This window comes from Natator depressus, chromosome 9 (assembly GCF_965152275.1).
Source record: "Natator depressus isolate rNatDep1 chromosome 9, rNatDep2.hap1, whole genome shotgun sequence".
In the NCBI taxonomy this organism is placed as follows: Eukaryota; Metazoa; Chordata; order Testudines; family Cheloniidae; genus Natator; species Natator depressus.
The window spans coordinates 12181337-12204484 of NC_134242.1; the positions used below are offsets into that span (position 1 = coordinate 12181337).

The 23148-nt window shown below is 41.3% G+C and overlaps 1 long non-coding RNA gene across 1 annotated transcript; it reads right to left on the reverse strand.

Annotated features, from left to right (window-relative positions):
* Nucleotides 1–1008: 1008 nt before the first annotated feature.
* LOC141993370 (uncharacterized) lies at nucleotides 1009–21787 on the reverse strand. The gene is made up of 3 exons (XR_012640829.1): nucleotides 21499–21787; nucleotides 1371–1501; nucleotides 1009–1039 (listed from the first exon to the last, which is right to left on the reverse strand). It is a non-coding gene; the product is annotated as an uncharacterized LOC141993370 (long non-coding RNA).
* Nucleotides 21788–23148: the final 1361 nt, after the last annotated feature.

The following is a 23148-nucleotide window of genomic DNA, read 5'->3' on the forward strand; positions in this document are numbered from 1 at the left end:
CCGAATCAATTCCCCAAGCGGCGTATAAACTAAAGGATTTCATCCAGTCTTTTTGAGAAACCTCTTTAAAATGTACACAGTTTATAACAAATTGCCAGAAATGTTGCAAGCTGCCGTTAATTTATTCCTAACCAATTAAATCTATCTTAACACATCCACTAATATGCATGCACTTGTACCTGGTTTTTCTCTTGCAGTTAAGCCTGGGCAAAATGATAGCTCCTAGGTCTAAAAAGAATTCTAAGACATTTCTATGCTTTCCTTTTTTAGATGCAAGGGAAAATGTGCCTTTGACAAGCGTGTCTCAACTTTTCTCATTCAAAAGGGTAATCTTTTAAAAAGTCTTTCCATTTTCTCTGCTATGAGCTGGCTACACTCAGGGCCTTATTTTTGCATTCACAAGTTTCCCATTGGTGACTCCATTGCATTCAGTGGTTTTACTTCCAATTTACACTAGTGTAAGCGAGAAGAGAATTAGCCAGTTGTGGTTTAAAGCAGACCAGAAGCATACAGACTTTGAGATCAAAGGAAAGTCTATGAAGAAAAGCTAGATAGATTTGCAAACTGTAGAATATAAATTATCACACACAATGTCCTCTGTTAGCTTTTACGTTCAATAGCTCATGCAATTTTAATAGTGAAGTCTATAAGAAAGGTATGTAACAATAGGACAATCAGCTCTTGCCAGGTGAGAGAATCCTAACAGCTTACTGAGATCTAAGCATGTTAGAGTTGAGAATGGCCTTCAGAAATGTTAGTGCTCAAGAATTCCCCTTTGAGAGACCTGAGTTTTGAGTATCCTTTATTTGTGTAGTGTATTGAAAATTGTGTTAAAATGATAAGTTATCACTTTAAATTCTCAGGGGTTTTCCTGGCCCTGCTTGAAGGTTAGCAGGCTGCATAGGGAAGCATGTGATCTGGGTCTTTCAGCAGTCTGCAAAGAGCCAATCCAGAGCAAGATGAGTTGAGTCGTGCCTCTGTGCCTTTGGGAGCAGCCTGCGTTGTCTCTCTCAGGTTTTGGTTCTTGTGTGTTAGGGTTCTGGAATTTAAGAAATAAGATGCTTCCAAAACAAGTAGCATAGATTTTTATCTAACTTCTTTGTTTGTGTGCCATAAACATAACAATTTGCTCCCTGTTAGCAAGGACAGGGACTGCTGTGAATGAGGTACACTCAACTCTTGGGTGGAGTTGGCTCCTCCCTTCATTGAGTAGCGACCCCTCTTTCCCAGATTAATAAAATGTGTGTAAAGTGCTTTTCAGGGCTCAAAGGGAGTTTCTTTTTTCTTGACAGGAAAGGTGGCAGGGGGTGGGATGAAGGACCTTATGGCCAAGAGGATTCAAATGAAGTGAGATCCTCATCTCTTCATACCTATATGGAATACCGATTCCCAGTGGAAAGGTCTCTCTGGTAACTGCTGAAAACATTTCTTTGCCTCTTTCTTCCCACCCTGTTCAATGGACGGTGTCTGAGAAGCCACAGCGTAGCCTGGGTGCTAATTTCTGGAAGGGAGATATAAAGGTACTTAATAATCCCTCATAAAAGTATATGCGAGTCAGGAGCTAAGTGATTCAATAGGTGAGTGCATTAAACTTTTATCTGCAGAGACCGGAGACAGCCCTAGGGTTTGTACGGCAGTGTGTGTACAAAGGGAGAAGTGCAGAGGTTCAGAGAGACTCTTTTATTGTTTGCATAACTGGGGTGGGTGGGTTTGACAGCTGGGTGTGTGAGGAGAGAAATACAGAGACTTGCCTAAAGCAGCAGCTAGAGAATTCCCTGATCAGGAAATTCATTTTTTATTAAGCTCCCCTGACAACACATCCTGATCCTCTCTGGGAACTGGAGGAACAGGAGCTCTGTAGCCTTTCCATAGGTGCCTGTCACTACAGAGAAGGAGAATGGTTTTCGATGGGAGAGGGGGAGCTAGGTGTGTGGGAGGGTAGAGGAGGGGAAGTGGATTTTATTGGCTAAAAATACTGGAGGGAGGGAGAATGATTCCAGGACCTGGGAAGGTGTTTGTGCTCCCAGGGCTTGTGGCTCACGGTGGTAATGCAGGCCCCTAAGTAGAGTCAATGTTAGGAAGGTTTCAGAGTAGCAGCCGTGTTAGTCTGTATCCGCAAAAAGAAAAGGAGGACTTGTGGCACCTTAGAGACTAACAAATTTATTTGAGCATAAGCTTTCGTGAGCTACAGCTCACTTCATCGGATACATTCAGTGGAAAATACAGTGGGGAGATTTATATACACAGAGAACATGAAACAATGGGTGTTACCCTACACAATGTTAGGAAGATATAACTGCATCGCTCAGGGATTTTCCACACTCCTGAGCGACGTAGTTATATCACCATAAATTGGTAGTGTAGACCAAGCCTCATATGGGTGATGACAAAGCAGGACTCTCAACAGTGCAGCTGCCCCCGGGTGTTTGCCTAAGGAAGGGAGACTTGGGATTGGAATAACCGGAGAACTGCATGATAGGACCCAGGTGTTGTGGCACTGGCCAAGAACAGCCTGCAACCCTGCTGAATCAGTGCAGTTCACACCGAAATACTATATGCTAAACAGAAGTGTTTGAGAGCTGGTGTGATGATATGGGACAACGCTTCTGATTGATGCTGTACCGCAAAAAAAAAACCATTAGGAAAATCATTCTGAAAACCTGTGGTCACTCTCCACTGATATCCCACTAAAGTGATGCAGCTGAGTTCCACCAGGCAAGAATATTCATTAACAACTAATATTTGTGCAAATTAAAACAAACAAGCAAACAAAAGAAATATATGAGGATTTAAACAATTCTGCTCTGCAACTTGAAAAACCAAGTTTCAGCATAGCCTGAAATATGATCAGGGTAAAAAGTCTTGAATTGAAATTTATAATGGAAATGCTGACACATTTCAGCCTGCAGATGACAGCACACTTGCACACAGTTACAGTACGTAACACACGTTTTTTAGGAAATTAACAGAGATTATTTTTTACTTTGGTCATGGCAAAGCTTACTGCCTTGCGTGTGTTAACCCTTGCAGTAGGAAAAAAGATCAATTCCAATTTAACATCATTTTTAATGGTTGTTCTAACTCTTCTACTGGATCCAAACAAAAGACTTTGGTTTAATGTGTGTGTATTTTGAGCTGTGCCCCCTCCCGACCCTCCAGTTTAATTTCCGTCCTTCACAGGAGATGAATGGAGCGTGAAGCGGGTCATATCTCAAGCACTGACACATGGGTTACAGATAGAACTCACAGGCAAGAGAGGCAGCCAGTCTGTAGATTAAATCAAAGCAGTTCTGAATAGATGGGAGGTCAGCAAGGGCCAGCTTTGACATTTGATAGGACTTGTGATCAATCAGCTCTTTCTTGGGTTTTTCCAGGTTTCCTGATGACAATGATTCTAAAAAAAAACCCCAGATGGGGCTTGTTGAAAAGTGCCAGAACAGCACTAGATTGCGTAAGAAGATAGGTATTAAATATTACCAAACCTGCCAGAGCTGTTTAAAGCAGTCGGCAAATCCCAATACCCTGCTTCAATCTGACTGGTATTTTCAGAGTTTGCCTTTGCCCCTAGGGAAGTTAGCACTCGTTAATGGAGGGCATTTTATTTGCATGCAGCTGCAATCATTTCTTCCCTCTGTGCGTTATATCACTGAGCTTTGGGAAGTGTCCAAAAGTGTGATAGTGAATCCCGGTTGTATATGGCACTGAAGCGCTGGACAGTAAATCTTGGGGAAACCTAATTAAAATACTACTAGTAAACAGAAAGGAAGGTTGGGATGATTTCCCTGGATGCGTGGAAAATTGCCCCCTGCTCAGTAATCTCCTCCAGACATGACTTATCCATAGGGGGTCATAAAAACACTTCTGAGGAGCAAATGCTGTGCTTTTGGCTTGGGCCAAATTTCATCAAATGGAAACATTTCCCAGACATAGAACCCTCAACTGCCTATAAGGTCATCATCTCCCACTTTGCATTATACCATTGTACTCTACCAGTAAGACGGGAGGGATTTTCAAAAGCCCCCAGTGTTGACCAAACCACAATGGGAGCAAAGTTAGGCTAGGCCAGTACTGTGCACTTCTGAAAATCCCACCCTATGCAGTATATATATTTTCATGCACAAATGAGAACTCTTTCCGGGAAAGTGTGTACCCTAAAGGGATTGTTTTTGCCAAGTGGGGCAACCTCTGTTCTTGGTAAAGGTATGAGAGAGCTGCTGGTGGTCTTCTTTTCATGGAAAACACACAAACAGATTCCCCAGCTTCTCATTTTCCTGTATGCAAGCAGGGGCATCCTGGCACATGGGGGTTTTCACAGGTTAAGGGCAATGGAATGCGGTGGGCAGGAGGGCTGGGGCTAGCAAATCCCCATTACAGAATAAGCCACACCTGGGAGCGATCAGAGTGATTGCCCTAAAAAGAGCAGTAAGAGACTTCCAATGAAGTTGGGGGGGACTCAGGAAAGAGTAGAGAGATTATGAAGGGCTCCTGCTGGGGGAGACCTTGAGATTAAGGAGTTTGTTATACTGAGGAGCCCAGGAAGCAGGAGACTCCTGTGGGGAAACCTGGATGGAGACTGGGTCTAAAAGCTTGGGGGCCTAGAAGCTAGTGCCAGAATGCTAAGCTCTAGCTAGGAAGAGCTGGGAGGCCAGGCTGTGAGAACAGAGCTAAGACACCAGAGCTAAGCAGGGACTGTTATGTAGTGATGCAATTTACTTTGGGACCCTGGGCATTGGTAAGAATTGTTTCTGTGATTAAGCCAGCCCCAGGCATGGGGTGGTGTTATGCATTGGAAAACCTGTGTATTGTTCTTATGGGGCCCAAAAGAGGGGGCTAAAAGGGGCAGTGCCTACCAAGCACCCCCTGGCCATGACGGGGTGCTCAGTAAATGGTTACCCTGCTACAGGGAGACGTTTTTTGATGCAAATATTGTCAGGGGTCACTGGTTTATGGGAAGCTGCATGAGCGTGCTTCTTTTCAGAGCTTGAAAGGAAGAAAAATAGAGGCTAAGACCCATGTCGATGACAGCAGCTGGGGACATGAAGTAACTAAGCACTCAATATAGGGATAGGAAGGATGGTAGAGAGTGTAGAGCACTGGACTAGGACTCAGTTAAATTCCTGGCCACAGACTCTCCTTTGTGGTTGTGTGCAAGTCACTTAACTCCCTTGTGCCTCCCAGAATGGGGATAGCAGTTTCCTACCTCACCGGGCTGTTTGAGGATAAAAATCCACTAATGAGAGACAATTGGATAGTGCAAAGACAAGGGGCCATATAAGCCCCTAAATAGAATAATCCCATCCATTGAGGCCCACATGCATAAACATAATCACAGATTTAAGTGCCAGGCTTATTCAGCAAAAGTTGGGAAATCCCAGCCATGTAGCCAAGGGCTTAAGAGAAAATAAATGGCAAAATTGAGTGAAGTTGTGATCGTGCACTTTAGAGAGCAGGGACGGGGCACCTCTAGGGTTAAGAACTGAGGTCTGGAGCCTCAATGGAATTTAGGCACCTAACCCCAATTGAAGTCAATGGGAGTTAGATGCCTAAAAACTTGTGAGGATCTGGGCTTGAATGACTGTATACTGCATTAGCCATTGCAGCTACTTGCTGGTCAGGGGTGTTTTAGGAAAGTTCTTTACAGTGCAGACATTGCACATGATGTATTTCATGGCATGAGCCAGCATTGCAATCTTCTGCATGTACAGCTTCACAGAGAGCTGCAGCTTGAGCCTCCGTGAAGTCTTTAAGCCACGATTTGAGGACTTCAATAGCTCAGACATAGGTTAGGGGTTTGTTACAGGAGTGGGTGGGTGAGATTCTGTGACCTGCATTGTGCAGGAGGTCAGACTAGACGATCATAACGGTCCCTTCTGACCTTAAAATCTGATTCTATGATTCTGTGACAAATGGTGGCAACCAGAGATCTTAACTTTCACAAACAATGTTGATAATGATGGGGTAGAAGGGTGTGACATACTAGGAGCTTGGGTTCCTGGTTTCTTTTCCCAGCTGTGACAATCAGTCACTGTTTGACCTTGGACAAGTCATTTAGGCCTAAATTTCCCAGCGGGTCCAGTCATTTTGAGTGCCTCAGATTTTGGGTGCACAACATGAGACCCTTGCAGTGTGATTTCCCCCTCTTCCCCCCAGCGGTACTAAGCATCCACAACTCCAGCTGAAGTCACTGAGAAGTGGTAGTGCTCAGCATCCGTGTGTTAGCCACCCACAAACCGAGGCACTAACATCCAGAGGAGTCTTTTAAAAATGAAGGCCTTTGTTCGCCTTGGTTTCAATGTACCCATCTGTCATATGGGGGTAGTCACAATTACTTACCTCAAAAGGCCGTTGTGACGTTACTTATTTCAGATCTGTAAAGACTGGAATTTTCAAGGTAGCCTAAGAGATTTAGGAGCTCCACTCCTAGTGAATGTCATGGGAGTTGAGTGTCTAATTTCCTTAAGTTGATTTGAAAATCCCAGCGGAAGTGCACAGAGATTGTTGGACGAAAGGCAGTCAATAAGAGTAAACAGTCATTTTGATATTACTCAAAAGTGTTACTAAATGCTGTATACGTCCAGTGCCTGTATTTTGTGAACTGCTGTCAATGAACCAGGTTACTCAACTCCTTGCAAATCTCTGAATCCCCTCTTGACTCTGCATGTACCTTTCATTTTAGCCCCTTGACCTACTCTCCATTATATAACTTGTCTCTTCCACTGTGTTTCCCACACATCTCTAAGATGTTTCTCCTCCAGGATAGAACTTCCCCTTTCTCTTCCTGTCAGTCTCTTCTGTGTGCTGTAACACCAATTTTGGCTTTGTTGAGTTTGGCTTTCTTCATGATCTTTAACTAGAATCTTGTGCTTTGCCAGTCTGTCTTCTCAACTGCTGCAGATGTGTTTCACCTCTTTGACTACTTTCAGTCCACAATCCTGACATCTGAGGCCCTACATGTGTTTAGCACGTTGACTACCAAAGGCATTCAGTTTCCCAACTGTCTTCACTCTTCAAGGAGACCAGTTCTCTGATGTTTATAGCAACACCAGCAGTATTCAGTTCTCCTGGAATGCCCTCTTGTTCCGTAAGACACTCAGTCCACCTTCAAAGATACTGCTAAGGCTTTTTCTATTTTTAGAGATCTGTGGGATGGTAAATTATTCTAACATTTCCTATTCCGTTCCTAGTCCAAGGATTGGCTCTGCTAACAAAAAAACAACAAGAAGGAAGTAGGTTGAATTGCTTCCTGTGGGGCTCTGTCTGTCTGTGTGTGCTGCTGAGCTATTTTTAAAGAAACTTTATGGAAGTGTTTTAAAAAATAAAAGCCAGCCATTAAAAATGGTGTAGCACTGACAAATGCAGCAAGACATGAGGCAGGAGAAAAAGGAGTCGTTTGGTGGAGTTGATCTTTATTGCTACAATTTAGAAAAATATGTTGGAGGGAAGCAAGAATGGCCCTTTTGAATTACATCTTGCATTTATTATACAGCCTGCGGGACAGAGGAATGCTTTAGGCAAGCTAGCTGCAGAATCTTATACAATAGTCACTGCTCGGTTTGCTGGAGTGCTGAAAAGCCCTTTCTCTAGGAGAGTCCAATGTGATTAGAGCCATTTCTTTCCTCTGAGATTTGTCCTTCTTAAAGCACCTTTTGACCTGAACACCTAGTCTAAGGTAAACCAGTTTGTCACTGTTATGTCCCATCACCCACTACATGATATAAGGAACAACAGAGAAACGTGGTGAACTTCATACAGAAGTCTAGGTATTTGCTAATGCATGATATAACCCTTGAAATACTGGCATTTTGTAGTATGTGCTTAAAAATATTGCGAGGAGCCAGATTTTCAAAAAATCCCACCCAGCATATAGCTTTTCTCATTGTTCTCAATAGGAGCTGGTAGGTCCTGAGAACCCTTGAAAATCTGGGGATTTCATTCAGGTTCTTAAATGGAAACTGAGTTGCTTTGAAAATTTGGACAAATACATTTTTTTCTCAGTTACTCCATGGTTTGTCGTTTTGATTTAACATAAAGCAAGATAGCAGAAACTTGCTAATACAGTAAGCCGTCCATATGTCCTCACTTCTTCACAACACTTCAGCAGAGGCTGAAGTGTGTGGCCATGTTAATAACACTTCTTTTTTTAATATACTACAGAACACTTACTATCATTTTATGAAGCCTTGTCATTGAACTGAATTATAATTTTCTATATATATGTAACCCACGTACCTCCTGGGTGTGGTGTTCTGTCCCCTCGAGTAGCACTGAGACCACTTAGAGATGAATGAGTCTGCTACAGCCTTAGCTAACAGCGATGTGTCTTTTAGCTCATGCAATAGAGGCTCATACATTTAGCTCCAGAGGTCCCAGGTTCGATCCCGCAGCTGATGACCAGGGTCTCAGTGTTTTTATATATATATACACACACACAACAATCTATACTGTATATAAAATTAGATTCAAAATGGAAAAATTACATGGGGGGGGAAATTAATCTAAAAACAATGGAAAGAAGCAGTGATGCTGCAAGAGAACTAGAGGTGACTGTGGACAGCAAGCTAGATGTGAATTTGCAATATGGTATGTTTTTAGAAAGGCCATTGCGACTTTGGGTTGTGTATGCAAAGGCATCACCTCATAGGAGGAGGAGATAATAGTCTCTTCTCTCTATGGCTCTCATGACCACACTCGGAACACTGTCTTCAGACCTAGACTCTATGCTACCAGAAAGGTATTGATGCTGAAGGGAACTCAAAGAGGAGAACAAAATTATCAAGGAGCTGGAGGGATTGGTTTATGAAGAAGCATTTAAAAGAGCAAGGAGGGAGCTATGATTAGGTGTAACAGGATGACACTAAGAAAGGGAAACGTAAAGTTTTGTTGGGAAAACATTCCCAATATTTGGAATGGTCTCCCAAAGGAAAATGTGGGAGCCTCTTTGCTTGGTACTTTCAAGACTGGAGAAGGTCCTAGAAAATGTCCTCTCAGAAACAAATTATATGGCAAATGGGGTGAGAGAGAGATTTTCCATCTCTAACTTCTATGATCCGGCCATTAGTGTTTAACATACAGTGTGTTCCTGTTAATGCTGAGTACATCTTCATTTTGTGTGTTGATGATAATGTGATCCATATCATATTGCATCAAAAGAAACGAAGTCAACCTGGGGGAAGTGAATATTTATTTCACACTTGCCCTTGGGTAGAAACTGATGGCAAATGTTCTAGAAGCTGCACACTAGATACTATCTTGTCTTTTATATAAGTGTACTGATTTATCTCCTAAGGGAGGTGGTGGAAGCTTCATCATCACTGGAATCATTTAAAACTAGACTGAACAAAACACTCGTGAATATACTCTCAGGCACAATAATGCATTGCTAGGGGATGGACGAGATTAAACAACAGGTCTTATCCAGCCCTAATTCTGTGTATCTACAGTTTTAATCACAGTGGTTATATTAGGGAAATTGGATCAGGAGACATTGTCTTTTTCCATTGTCTTTCTCTCCCTGTGCAATCTTCGTCAAGTGGCTTAAGCTATAACGATCAACCATGAATGCCTGAAGTTCAGCAGCTCTGAAAATCAGGCCACTAATTTAAGAGCAGCACCCAACTCTAGGCACCTCCATTAGAATATTTTAACCTTACTCTCTGTAAGTCTGTTTCCCCTCTCTTTCCAAACAGAGACAGGAACAATCGGTCTACAGTGTTTAAAATATAAATCTTTTAAATACATATATTTGAAATCCTTAACTATATATAGTTTTATAGCATTATTGTATTACTGAGTAAAATCCCTGGGCCAAATTCTGAGTTTTTTTCCATTTTTTCTCTCAGTCTTTACTTAGACAAAATTCAAATCAATGGGAGTATTGCCTGTGTAAGAATGGTGCAAAAATTGCATAAGATTGTAGCATTTTCTCAGTGCAAAATATTTTTGCAATAGTAATGTATATAGTTAAATGTCAAGGTGGCAAGATAATCATTTAGTTGGTAAACCAGCATAACTGAAGCCAATTTGGCCTGAAATTGTATTTTATCAATTCGTGTACATTGCAATTTACATCTTTTTCACAACAAGGAAACAAATCTTTTAAAAATACATATTAAAATCACTATTTATTATTCTAAGCATAAGTACTGCGCTGTAAATCTTTTTTTTAAGATCCCAAGATAAAATATTATAGCAAAACTACTGTATAAAAAATCACTATAGTTTAATCATGGTAAATTATAGAATTTTTGTATGTGGAATTTATAGGGCACTATTTCTTTTGGACTGAAATAGCAAATAACTGATTTAGATGTGGATAGTTTTGTAGGGATGGGGTTAATGTAATGTTGTGGAAGTGTATCTTGTTAAATAATTAGTTCTTATGTGTTTATATGGATGTATTGTTTAGATGGTTGTAAATAAAACTCAGATGGTACTTGCAGGTACCAGCAAATTCCCTGTTGAATAAACAAATAATTCAGCCCACCCTGGTATTAATTTTACCCTAAAACACTGAGCTGCATAAAAGCCATTTGTGTATTTAAAAACAAACAAACAAAAGTTCTACAGGACATAAGCTCTTTAATTAGAAACTAGGGCTGTCGATTAATCACAGTTAACTCTCACAATCAATTCAAAAACATTAATCAGGATTAAAAAAATTAATAGCGATTAATCGCAATTTGAATCACACTGTTAAATAATAGAATGCCAATTGAAATTTATTAAATATTTTGGATGTTTTTCTACATTTTCATATATATTGTATTCTGTGTTGTAATTTAAATCAGTGTAAATTATTTTTATTACAAATATTTGCATTGTAAAAATGATAAAAGAAATTGTATTTTTCAGTTCACCTCATACAAGAACTGTAGTGCAATCTCTTTGTTGTGAAAGTGCAATTTACAAATGTAGATTATTTTTGTTACATAACTGCACTCAAAAACAAAACAATGGAAAACTTTAGAGCCTACAAGTCTACTCAGTCCTACTTCTCGTTCCGCCAATCACTAAGACAAACAAGTTTGTAAATAAGAAGTGGGCAGCATTATCTCCCCTAAATGTAAACAGTGTCACCAGGAAGTGAGAATAGGTGTTTGCATGAGACTTTTGTAGCTGGCATTGCAAGGTATTTGTGTGCCAGATATGCTAAACATTCGTATGCCTCTTCATGCTTCGGCAACCATTCCAGAGGACATGCTTCCATGCTGATGACGCTTGTTTAAAAAAATAATGCGTTAATTAAATTTGTGACTGAACTTCTTGGGGGGAGAATTGTATGTCCCCTGCTCTGTTTTACCTGCATTCTGCCATATATTTCTTGTTGTAGCAATCTCGGATGATGACCAAGCATATGTTGTTCATTTTAAGAACACTTTCACTGCAGATTTCACAAAATGCAAAAAAAGTACCAATGTGAGATTTCTAAACATAGCTACAGCACTCGACCCAAGGTTTAAGAATCTGAAGTGCCTTCCGTCATCAGCATGGACGCATGTCCCCTGGAATGGTGGTTGAAGCATGAAGGGACATATGAATCTTTAGCGCATCTGGCATGTAAATACCTTGCGATGCTGGCTACAGTGCCATGTGAACGCCTGTTCTTACTTTCAGGTGACATTGTGAACAAGAAGCGGACAGCATTATCTCCTGCAAATGTAAACAAACTTGTTTGTGTGAGCGATTGGCTGAACAAGAAGGACTTGCAGGCTCTAAAATTTTACATTGTTTTATTTTTGAATGCAGTTATTTTTGTACATAATTCTACATTTCTAAGTTCAGCTTTCATGATAAAGAGATTTCACAGCAGTACTTGTATTAGGTGAATTGAAAAATGGTATTTGTTTTTTTTTCAGTGCAAATACTTGTAATCAAAAATACATATAAAGTGAGCACTGTACACTTCATATTCTGTGTTGTAATTGAAATCAATATATTTGAAAATGTAGAAAATATCCAAAATATATTTAAAGAAATGGTATTCTATTATTGTTGAACAGTGTGATTAATCACAATTAATTGTTTTAATTGCTTGACAGCCCTATTAGAAACCTGTTTTTTACTCACTTTTGAGTGATCACTACAAAACCAATTGGGCCAGACCCTCATCTGAAATAAATCAATGGAGTAATGGCAGTTTACACCAGCTGAGGAGGTGACCCAGTGGCTCACGGTTGAGTGACTTGTTTCCTGTGTTATGTAGGATGTCAGACTAGATGATCACAATAGTCCTTTCTGGAGTTAGATCTATGAATGTATGAAATTCTACCCTGAGCTAGGAGCTAACGAAATGAAAGCTTACACCTTTCTGAGGCAGGGACCGTCTCTTTGTTGTGTGTTTATACAGCACCTGACACAGTGAGGTCCCACTCCATGACTGAGTGCCTAGGCACTACCTCAGTAGACATGAGAATAATGATGTACCTGTGCACCTGAGGGCAGAATTGGGCCCATTGTGTGAAAAAATCACTAACATGTTTTGTGAAACATTTGTTTGGAACTGAAAGTATTTCTCAGTTTGCCCTACATAGTCTGACTCCTAGAAGGTCAATGTGTTTATTCAGGTAAGGCAGTCTTGATACCTGTGACATGATATTTCATCTTCTGTTCCCTGACTAAATGTTTTCTGTTACCAAGTCATAGAGCATGAATTGTAAATTTAAAATATTTCAATTACATATGAAATTCAAAAAATTGCATTCGGTGAATATTAAAGTGTACACTTCCTTATTCCTGGGCATTCACATCAGCAGAGCTCATGCCTTCAAAAGTGCAGGGGAAGTGAATGTGAAATGGTCACCAACTGAGGCAAACTGAAAACTACTTCTGAGTTTAAATTAATATTCATAGAAATTTTCCCTACTGTGCATTTTGCTCCAGTAACAACTCTTAGACGCTGCCATCCCAAACTGGATTTAGACTGGCAACTAAGAAGTTACACTCTTTATAGCCCATTATTGGTCTCTTTGTTCCATTCATTCCCCTGCTCAGTTCTGTATGTGAAAATGGTTACCCATTGTTTGCGTAAGAGCTGAATGTGATCTGTGTCTGGGCTTGGCTACAAAACAGCTAGAGCGGAGTCTAAAGGAAAACTCTAGATTTGAATGCACCTCGATCAGGACTTGGTGGAAGTTTGGAGCTGGATCTGAAATTTGCAGCTCAGGCACATTGCTGTTAAAAAATAAATCTTTGGGTCACATCTTATTCTTTCCAGTGCTGTTAGGAGGAGAATGACCAATGGCAGATGTAGCCTTTGGTCTAGGAGTCCTGCCAGCTAGGGTAGGGGAGGAGAGGGATTACTCAATTTATCTTAGCCCCTAGAAATAGAGGTCTAAGCCAATTTACCCCACCCACTGCAAGGCACAGTGCCAAAGAAGTAGCTACTGTGAACATACACACACAAAGGAAATGGTTTCCCTGGCAATAAGAACTACGTAAACTCTGAGAACAATTCCACACCCAACTCAAGTTTCCTTTCACGTTGGCGGTTGTTTATACACATCACAGTCATGTACAGATAATGAAATACCTAGCTGCTAGTGAGGACAAACTGTACCACAGGGAAATCACAACAGTCCATAAACCAGCTCCTGAAGAAAAAGCACAGAGCCAGATTCTGTCTTCAGATCTCAGTGGGGTTGCACTGAGGTAAGTGAGGGCCAAATCTGCCCCATAGGGCACTCCCTGACTCCAGAACTGTGATACATTTCATATTTGTTTCCCTCACCAATGGTTCCATTTGTCTGCAAAGCTGACATGTTGCAAAAAATCATTACCCTGGTCCAAATTATTTGTCACTCTGGGCTAGATTCTGGGCTGCATCTCCAGAGAAGTGCAGCACAGAAAATGCTGTCCCAGGGAAGAGCAGCAAAGGTTACTTTGATAACTTTGCACTCTCTGGATTCCTAACTGTTGTGAAGGCCACAATGGGTAAATTACAGCAGCTCTGGGGCCTGCACTAATTTATGGAAGCCTCTGATGGGCGGCGTCTGGGCTGCGCAGTACTACAAACAAGCCCTCTCCTGCTCCCAGTCCATCCCTTCATGCCCCCAGTCACAGCTTGGGCCTTGTAAAGGGCAGCATAGGGCCTCCTACATGCGCTTTACACTGATCCTGCAGCAAGGAAATTCTTTCCTGGCCCTGTAGCATATAGGGGCCATAGCAGGGGTCAGAAATGGTTGCATTGTCTGTTTGTGGGAAGGAAACCTTTATCATAAATACAGTACAGCAAAAAAAGATATGGTTTCTGCACAGATGAAAAACTCCTTCACCTTCCTGACAATCTACAATTTCTCCTGATGGTGGTGATGCCTTGCACAATGACAACCTTCATTCATCTTTTCAGCGAGCAGAGTTAGGAGTTCATTTTTTAATCCCCTTGGCCGTATGGAAGGCACATTAAAGCCCCTCAATGCTGTTTAAACACAGTCCTCCATTAGGAGCTAATTAAACAGTGTTTGCTTTCCCTCCTCCAAACCTTCCTTGTGTGGAATCTTTCCAACACCTTGTGTGACATGAGCTGGCTCCTGGTCTTAGACATACTGCACTGTCCATATCGACAAACAGAAAGCTAATTAACTAAGCCATCAGTTGGGCTGCTTCCAAGATGGTATTGACGATTTCAAGGTTTAAATGTCATCTTTCTGCCTTTCCAGGTCACTAAAACTTTGTGTCATTGTCGTGCACAAAAACAACAACAAAAAAAAAGCTGTCCGGAGAGCACTTTGAAATACGACAATTTTTCTTTACATTCTTCATTTACTAGGCTATTTGTATCAGCCAGCTTGTCTTCATTTGCAAGCAGGTCTTAAAGCTTGCTGTAGTGTCTAGGGCTTGTGCTGGCAAAATCCAGTTTGGCCTCAGATTTGTTGTGCAGGTTTTAGTCAATATTTTTGCTACAGTAAAAAAAAATCAAAAAAATCCAAAGGTTGTTACTGCAGGTGCAGAAACCACATTTTTGCTTTACAAAGCTCTTTTGATGGTGACAAAGGTGAAATGATTCCACTTTTCAGCTGGGACAAATATAGGAAGAAGGATGATCCATACGGTTAATGTGCAGCATTGTGATATAGACAATGTGTTTTCCATTCCTGGCTCTGCCATGGCCTTCTCGTGTAACCCTGGATAAGTCACTTAATATGTCAGTAGCCTCGTTTCACTCCTCTGTTTAATGGCGATATTCAGACCCCACAGAGGTATTGGAAGACAAATACTTTTGTCAATACTTTTGAAAGTAAGTAGTCATTTTTGTGTGTAAAACTTGAGACAAACAAATAGTGCTTGATCTTCACAGGGCAGACACTTAGTACTTTTTGAAAACCGGGCCCCTTTCAGGTGTCTGAAGCTGGGCATTCAAAAATTCAGGCAACCAAAATCTATAGTCAGTTTGGAAAACCTTGGCCGAAATCCACTAGTGCTCGTAAAATGCTCAACAACCTCTGTTAGAAGGTGTTTGAGATGACTGCATTATTTTAAATGTTTTTAAGTTAGTCCCAGGGTTCGAACCTTTTAGATTTTTCTGTCTGTCACACACTCACAAAGTTGGCCCTTTGGGTAAAAGACAGCATGTCACTGTTGATCTAATCAGCAAATGATCCCAAACTTGGGGGGAAATGATATTTTTCTCCTGTAAAATATACACTGATGGTTTGCTATAGTGCTGGCTAGTGCTTTATCTCAAGTCTAACATAAATCTTTTGAGCAAGAAAATTCTTCCTCAAGCCTAGCAGATATCTGCTGAATCACTGCATTTAACTATTTCTCTGCAGCCTCTGCGGTCAGCAACTTTGGCAGCAAACACACACAGTCTTGCAGATATCAGATCAGAAGGCTAGATCCTCAGTAGGTGTAAATTTGCATCTCTCCAATGGGAGAGAAGTGCATGGGTGAGGTTATGTGGCCTGCAATGGTCAGGAGGCCAGACTAGATGGTAATGATGGTCCCTTCTCACCTTAAAGTCTATGAGTCTAATGGAGCTACTCTGCTTTCACACAGCTGAGGGTCTGGTCCACGGTATGTTTATCTTGGTTTTTTTCACATAGGGAATGTACATATCTGAGAGGTACTTGACAGCATAGAGATGGCACAAGTCTATAGTTATAGACAAGCTGGACATGCATTTCTCTTTGACCAAAAAATTGCTTTGTTTCTATGCTTGCATTTCTCCACTGAAAATGGGTTCCAAGTGCAAATGCGAAGACCAGGATCTGAGCTTTGTGATAAATAAGTTCTATTTTTCCAGGCTTTAGAATCCCATAATGTAAGGTAATACGGGCTCCCCCATTCTTTACTTTGTCTCAGCTCTTTGCCCACCACTCTGTGGGTGTATAGGGGTTGGAGGCAGTAGAACCTCACAGCAGAAACTTGATCTCGGCTTCTGTGTAGGAAAGGTCAGGGCTGGAGCAGACCTGGGTGAAATGTTTCATCCAGAATTTTTTTCACGGAAAAATGCAAATTTGGATTGACCAAAATATTTCACAAATGTGTGTCTCATTCACCAGCTTATATGAGTTGAAAACAAGCAAATTCCCCCCACATTGAATCATTTTGCTTTGACATTTTCAAAATGAAATATTTGGATTTGTCAGTTCAACACAACTTTTCACTTGGACCATTTTGTTGGACCCAAAATGTTTTACTTTTTCAGTTTGCCAAAAACTGGAAACATTTTCATTTGTGGCTGATCTATCTATCTCTCTATCTATCTATCTATAGCTAATTTGTCAGATTGGCCAACGAACTGACAAATCCGTTCTTTCCACAGCTGTAGTGACACATGGTCAATAGGTCAGTGACGAGACAAATCCTCGCTTTGTAGGTTGCCTGGCTCAACCCCACTGTAGTGGCAGACATGGGACTTCTATGTGGGTGTTCTGCCTGGATTCCATTCCCAGTAGCTACAGAACTCTTCTGCATAAAACTCATTCACTCTGGCTGGACACATAATGGAAGGTTTGGATTATGTGACATTTAAAATACCTTAAAATCTTCTTTACCTCATTGGGTCAAGACGTGTTGGCCCCAGGGTAAAAAACACATAGATGGGTGGCCCAACGGGAGTCAGTGTACCCAGCCAGCTCCAGGAGATGCTTAAGATTTATATCAGTATAAATGAGACATATTCAGCTCTCCAGGAGGGTGGCTGGCTACTTGCAAGGAGGTTTAAACTCTTCCAGGAGACCTTTGGATAAGAGTTTAAAAAGTGACTCTCAAGCAAATCTTGGTCCTGACCAAAAATAACTCAGATGTTTGCAAGGGAGGGAAAATGCTTTGGAGGTGGGATCTTCTCTGAGAAATTCATCCTTGAAAGACAATATAAGTCTCCTGAAAAGGTTATTATCTTTAGCAGACAAATCCTTCTGCAGGTTTTTTTATACCTCAAACAAAGAACAAGCACAATCAAAGGGCTGTAAGATCTTCTTTGCTGCTTCTATGCTGTTCCCTTTCATTTTTGCCATCCACAGAAACTGCCACAGCTCCCCTGTATCTGCTGTGGAAGATACATCAAATAGAAGGAAGAGGATTGGCAAGCTTCACATGAGGAGTGAGGAAGAGAGAGGGCTCTGCTTGAGTGCTACAATTCTGCATTAATATTCTGTTCATGCAAAAGTTTCAATAATAAATGTAGGTGACCCATAGAAGACCTGAAGTGTCGTATAGAATGTGAGAGGGCTTGAGAGGTATATAATGATGTGAACTTTGGTCTACCCCAGTGGTTTTCAATCTGTAGTCCACAAATGAAAAAAGGTTGTAAACTACCTGTCTACCCTATCACTCAGTCAAACATCTATCTATCTTGGGTAAGGTTCTGTCATGCATAGTACAGGTGCATTAGTGCAGAAGGGTTGTGTTGCCCTCAGGGTCCCAAGAAATATTCTGGAAAACTAGAGTCAGACAGAGTTCCTTCAGGGCTGCTCAAGTGCTTATTACCAGAGTGGTAGCTTTGCCATCTTTAGAGAAGGTGCAGTGGGCTCCTTCCTACATGTCCAAGTAGCTTCCCTTACCCTCTTGTCCTCAGTGCAGGGATACAAGATGCTGAGTCAGGAGGACACCAGCAGGCCTCTTCTCCTTGCAAGCACCCATCAGACTCTGACCCCTTTCTGTTAGAAAGCTGTGCCCAGAAAGTACAGAATGTGAGGGCTAGTGCTTAGGAAATAGAGGGTCTTGGTTGTAACTGAGGCATTAAGTAACTCTGGGACACTGGGCATGTTCATGTTGTGTCTCTGTCAACCCTGCTGGAAAACTGGGGACAAATGTGGTCCTCTGGAAATCACATGTGGCCTCTCTTCGGAGCTGTCTTGGGTACACACATTCCTAATTTCTCACTCCCCCACCACGTCAACCCCCCCACCCACACCGAAAATGGCCTCTGCCTATTTTCCTTTGGTATAACTTGCAAAGTGAAGTGTGTTTATTCAAATAAACACAACTTCCTCTCCCTCTCTCTTTCCTCGTGTACTAGATACAGTAATGTCAATGAGCTACCAAGTACTGTACTAGGTACAGTAATGTCAATGAGCTACATTTGGTCTACCAAGCAGAATCCGTACCAATCTGGTATGCAGTTCAATTTATTCGGCATGAATTAATACTGGAAATGTTATTTCAGACTCTGATACTGTTTTTAAAAATGTGCGTTTGCTTTATGATGCCTTTCCATGAAGGGGCTATTTCTAGAATCCAGAGGTTGGTTTTCTTCCTGCTGGCAAACAAAATTCACTCACTACCCAGTAGTAGATGGAGTATTTTTGTAAAGAGAAGTCAGCTGCACAGACAAGTACAGTGGCTGTCAAAAAATGACAGAATAATATCTGTTGTGTTCACTGGACAGGCTAAGCCAACACAACTGACGGCTTTGTGATGTTTTGGAATATCATGGCAACGCCGCGGAGTGGTTTGTGAAAGTCAGCAGCAGAGCAAAGCTTTTTGTACCTTGGCTGTTTGCACTGTTAAAGAGCTTGTTTGTGCACATGTTATAACCAAGCCACTGGTGGGCCAAATTCTGCTCTGTGGTGTTCCAGATGTTTGAAGATATAATTGAGAGCAAATTTTGGCTCAGTGTGGTACCAGGTGAGTTTTTTCTTGTCCTTTTAAATTAATCTTTTGATACCTCCCCTGGAATAGTTGGGCTTATTGGCAGTTTGAAGCCTTTTGGCTTTAAGGGTACCAAATGATTTTGGGTCCTGTCTGGTTTTTATTTCTGTGCAGCACAGTCCTTGGGGGTGACAGCATGGAATCTACTTGGTGAAACTCACTTGATTTCAGGTTTTTTATGAACTCAGATCAAGCTCACAAATTCCCATCAAGCTTGGGCTCATTTATCGTTTAACATCAAAACCAGGTGAAACTTCACAGGCTTCACCAAGCTTTGCTTTGAGTTTTGGGGTTCATTAAAGGCCAAGACCCCCAGTGAAAATTGGGATGCATGAGAGACGAACCCCTGTTCAACAAGAACAAATCAAATCTTTGGCTGATTCCATTCTCCAGGGACATGGCTAAGTGTCACCCCGCTCAGCTGTAGCTCTGGAAGTCTGCAAGTGGAATTTATTTTGCTTTTCTTGGGTTCACGTTGCTCTCCAGCTTAACATAACGAGCTTGATTTTGCTTACTCTCATTCTGATTAATGGTTGCAAATTGATAGAAACATTTGTCAGAATGTAGTGTCCTATAAACCATTACCGTAATTCGTGATGAGTTGACAAATCCATTATACTTCATAGCGCTGCCTGAGACAGGAACATGCTGGGTTGAAATGCATAATGGTTCAATGTTGTAGCAGCACAAACATGCAGATTTTTTTTTGCCTGCAACTGACAAATCATAAATGGTGTGGCTTTATCATAAGCCTCTTTACTAGAAAGGTAAGCGGATGGCTTAAAAGATGATAATGGTACCGTTAGAAATGCGTATGTTTCACGATGGCATGGGGGGGGGGTCATCTACAGACACAGATATGATACTCTGTTCAAAACACCCAGAAACAACTTGATTCATATCAAATGATAAGAGATACTGTGTATGAAAGAGTAGCTCTCTCTCTCTTTGTGTGTGTGTGTGTGTGTGTGTGTGTGTGTGCAGAAGATAGTGTCTCCGTATAGCATATTTCACTTAAAATATTCTATTGATCTCAAATACCAAAGGTTTACAGATGTCAAGGTATTGTACAGTAACGCTGGAATACAGTAGACATTTTTCCATGCATCATTGATAGTCTCCTTTGTCTTGATGTCTTTTTATTTTTAAACACAGGACAGGTCTTACATATGCCCATAGGCATTGTCATTTCATTCTGTTAACTTATTTCTTACTTGAAAGATGTATCCAAATACACCCAACAGTACTGAACTTCCCATGAGGTAAAGACATCTTGTACCATATTGAACATATCTGTGCATTGTCCACTGGGATTTCTAGTGTCAGAAATCGCTCGCTTTAAGGAGTGCTCATCACCTAGGTACAGTGGTGCCATCAGGAACGGTTGCCAATACTGGCTAGTTCTGCAGCCATTCATTTTTGTTCTCTTGGCCAAGAAGAAAAACCATTTCCTGATCTCCCCTTTGAAAATGTCAAGAACTCTTATGTAATTGATGAAAAGATGTTGCGAAATGCTGTTCAGAGGGAGAATATTTTTAAATTAAGGAGATACAGTTCAGCCTCAGTTATGTGCCTCCATTATCTAAAATTCCCTCCAGTATCTCATTATCTGTTTCTCTCTATGCCACATCCAGAAGCAAAAATTTTGCTTTCACATCTGAGTCACTGGGTTCACACCAACGTCTGTCCCTCCCGAAGAATGATTCTCACCCTCTAGTTGCACTTCCACACTACCAACAGGATGGCATGCCAGGACACACAGAGCTGCTTGTGAAAGGAGGAGACAAGGGAAACATCAAGGCTAGCAGGAGGCAAGTGAGACAATAGATGAGATGAAGGCAGGGATGATACTATGACAGGCTACATTTTGTTAGTAATAAGTAATGCAACAGGCAGGCACAGATATAGGCATGCAGAGAGGCCAGTTTTACATGTTGAAAGGCCTGAATTTATCCAGTCATACCCTAGCCACAAGCTTCCACTCCTAAACTCGACATGTCAACAAATTAGGTCCTTCCTGAAACCTGATCCTCTTTCTCGAGTCTCTCCTATCATACTTTAGGCTTTGGAAGTGAGGAAACTTTCTCACGTTTACCTGAACTGACACAGCCCATGGAAAATTTGACCCTCCCTATCTGTTTGATGAAGATCCAAAATAACAGTTACTGTATGTGACCCTACTGTGTAGCTATCCAGGAGTTAATAATTGTGCATATTAGATTGATCACATAGCTTGTTCTCCTCTCCCCTCCGCCCCCCATTGCTCTGAATATCTTTGAAATAGATAACTGAGTAGGAGAATAATATTGTGCATTTAAATGAAAATTACTGGGGAATTGACAGTTGCTTTGTTTGAACTGTAATGATTCAGAATAATATGTATTTTTTTCTTAAAAGGTATCTTACCTAGTGTTTACACCATATTCTTGCCAAACCTTAATCTTCTTAATCTTCAGGTGTTCTTAAACCTTGGAATTGTTACATTTCCATTAGGAAACCAATGTCTTTGACCTCTCCAGGAAATGTGGACCGACCTTTTTTTCCCCTCTGTCTTCATTTCTGGAAGATTACCAGTAATAACTGCGGAAAGGAAAATCTTCTTAAGTCCAATAAGGTTTTTTTTCTCCCATTATATAATGAACATGCAATGGTAGTTATTCTGCTTTGTGCCTTTTCCCCTCTCTGTCCATAAATCAATTCATCCACTCAGCAGCCAGTGGAAGGTTCTGCAGCTTAAAAAGGCAGCTAAATAAAGCAGAGGTTAGTAACCAGCACTGGTAACAATAACAGCCCTTACGGAAAATTAACTCTGTGTTCCTCAAAAGTAGCTCAGTGCAGTAGCACATGTCGAGCTGTCGGGGTCACCCTCCAGTGTAACCCCCAGCCACGAGGGACCCTGACTTTATCTTGGTGTTGATGATCGGACGTAGGGTTAGGGTTTGCTTTTGATGCTGAGCAGTTCATGTGTATAGAATCTAATTTGCTTTCTTGTTCAGTGCTCCTGAAAGTGAGACTGTGTGGCCAATTGCTTCCAGATGGGAGGGAATCATCTGTATATGTGAAGGATCCCATTTGCCAGAAAGGGCCCTCAGGCACTTGGATGTTTTTTGCAAGGTGCTGAGGGTCTTCAGCTCAAGTCAATGGAGAGGAGGGTACATGTCACCTCAGGAAGGCTGCTCAGCTCCCTGCAGAATCAGACTCAAAGGCTCTGGCTCTCAAAAGGCATATATGGAGTTAGTGAAGTGTGGTTAGTATCAGAGAAGCCAGGGGTTAATCACCTCTGTCTCACTATCAAGCGTAACAGTCTGATCAGAAATGGTTTTGTTTTAGCTACATTTTTCAGGGCAGAAATTCATAAATAACATTATTCTAAGAGTTTTTCTGAGGTGCAGCCAATTTTTAGGAATGCTGTGGCTCGGTCCAAGCAAAACCTGCATGTTTCTCATTGGCCCAGCCTTGTCTTCTGAGACAGCCTCGGTGATTGATACAAGAGATAAACAGAAATTGAAATAACACATGCCTGGAAATGTAAATAAAATACCATCATTAGAGAGAGGCAGTTGCAAAATCAGCAGCCTGTGGGTCTCAAATACAGCCATCCAATCTCTGAAGCCAACCATTTAAAAAAAAATATGTATAAGCCAATTTAGATAAGCTTGTGACCTTAACTATACAATTATATATATGGAAGCCAGGACCAAGTTCTGTTATCACATCCACCAGTATAACTCCAGTGGAGCATCGCCAGACTTTGGCCTCATCCCTGTACAGTTTAAATACACGGAGAGCCAGAAATCCTAATCAGTCCTTATTTCTTTTCAAAGCAGCCGCTTCACCCAACCCCCATGAATGCAATCCTCATCTCCCAAGTTCTCACTTGACTTCAAGCACAGCTGTCTGGAGCAGGAGTCGTTCCACTTGCCTCGTGACCTGAATAGAGCAGTAGGTGATTTTCACATAGATAAGCATTGTCTCACTAGCCCATACAGCATTCGTTGATGGGAAATACTCTAGGGGAGTTTCAGATTGTCTGGGGATAGTTTGCTTAGCCACAAA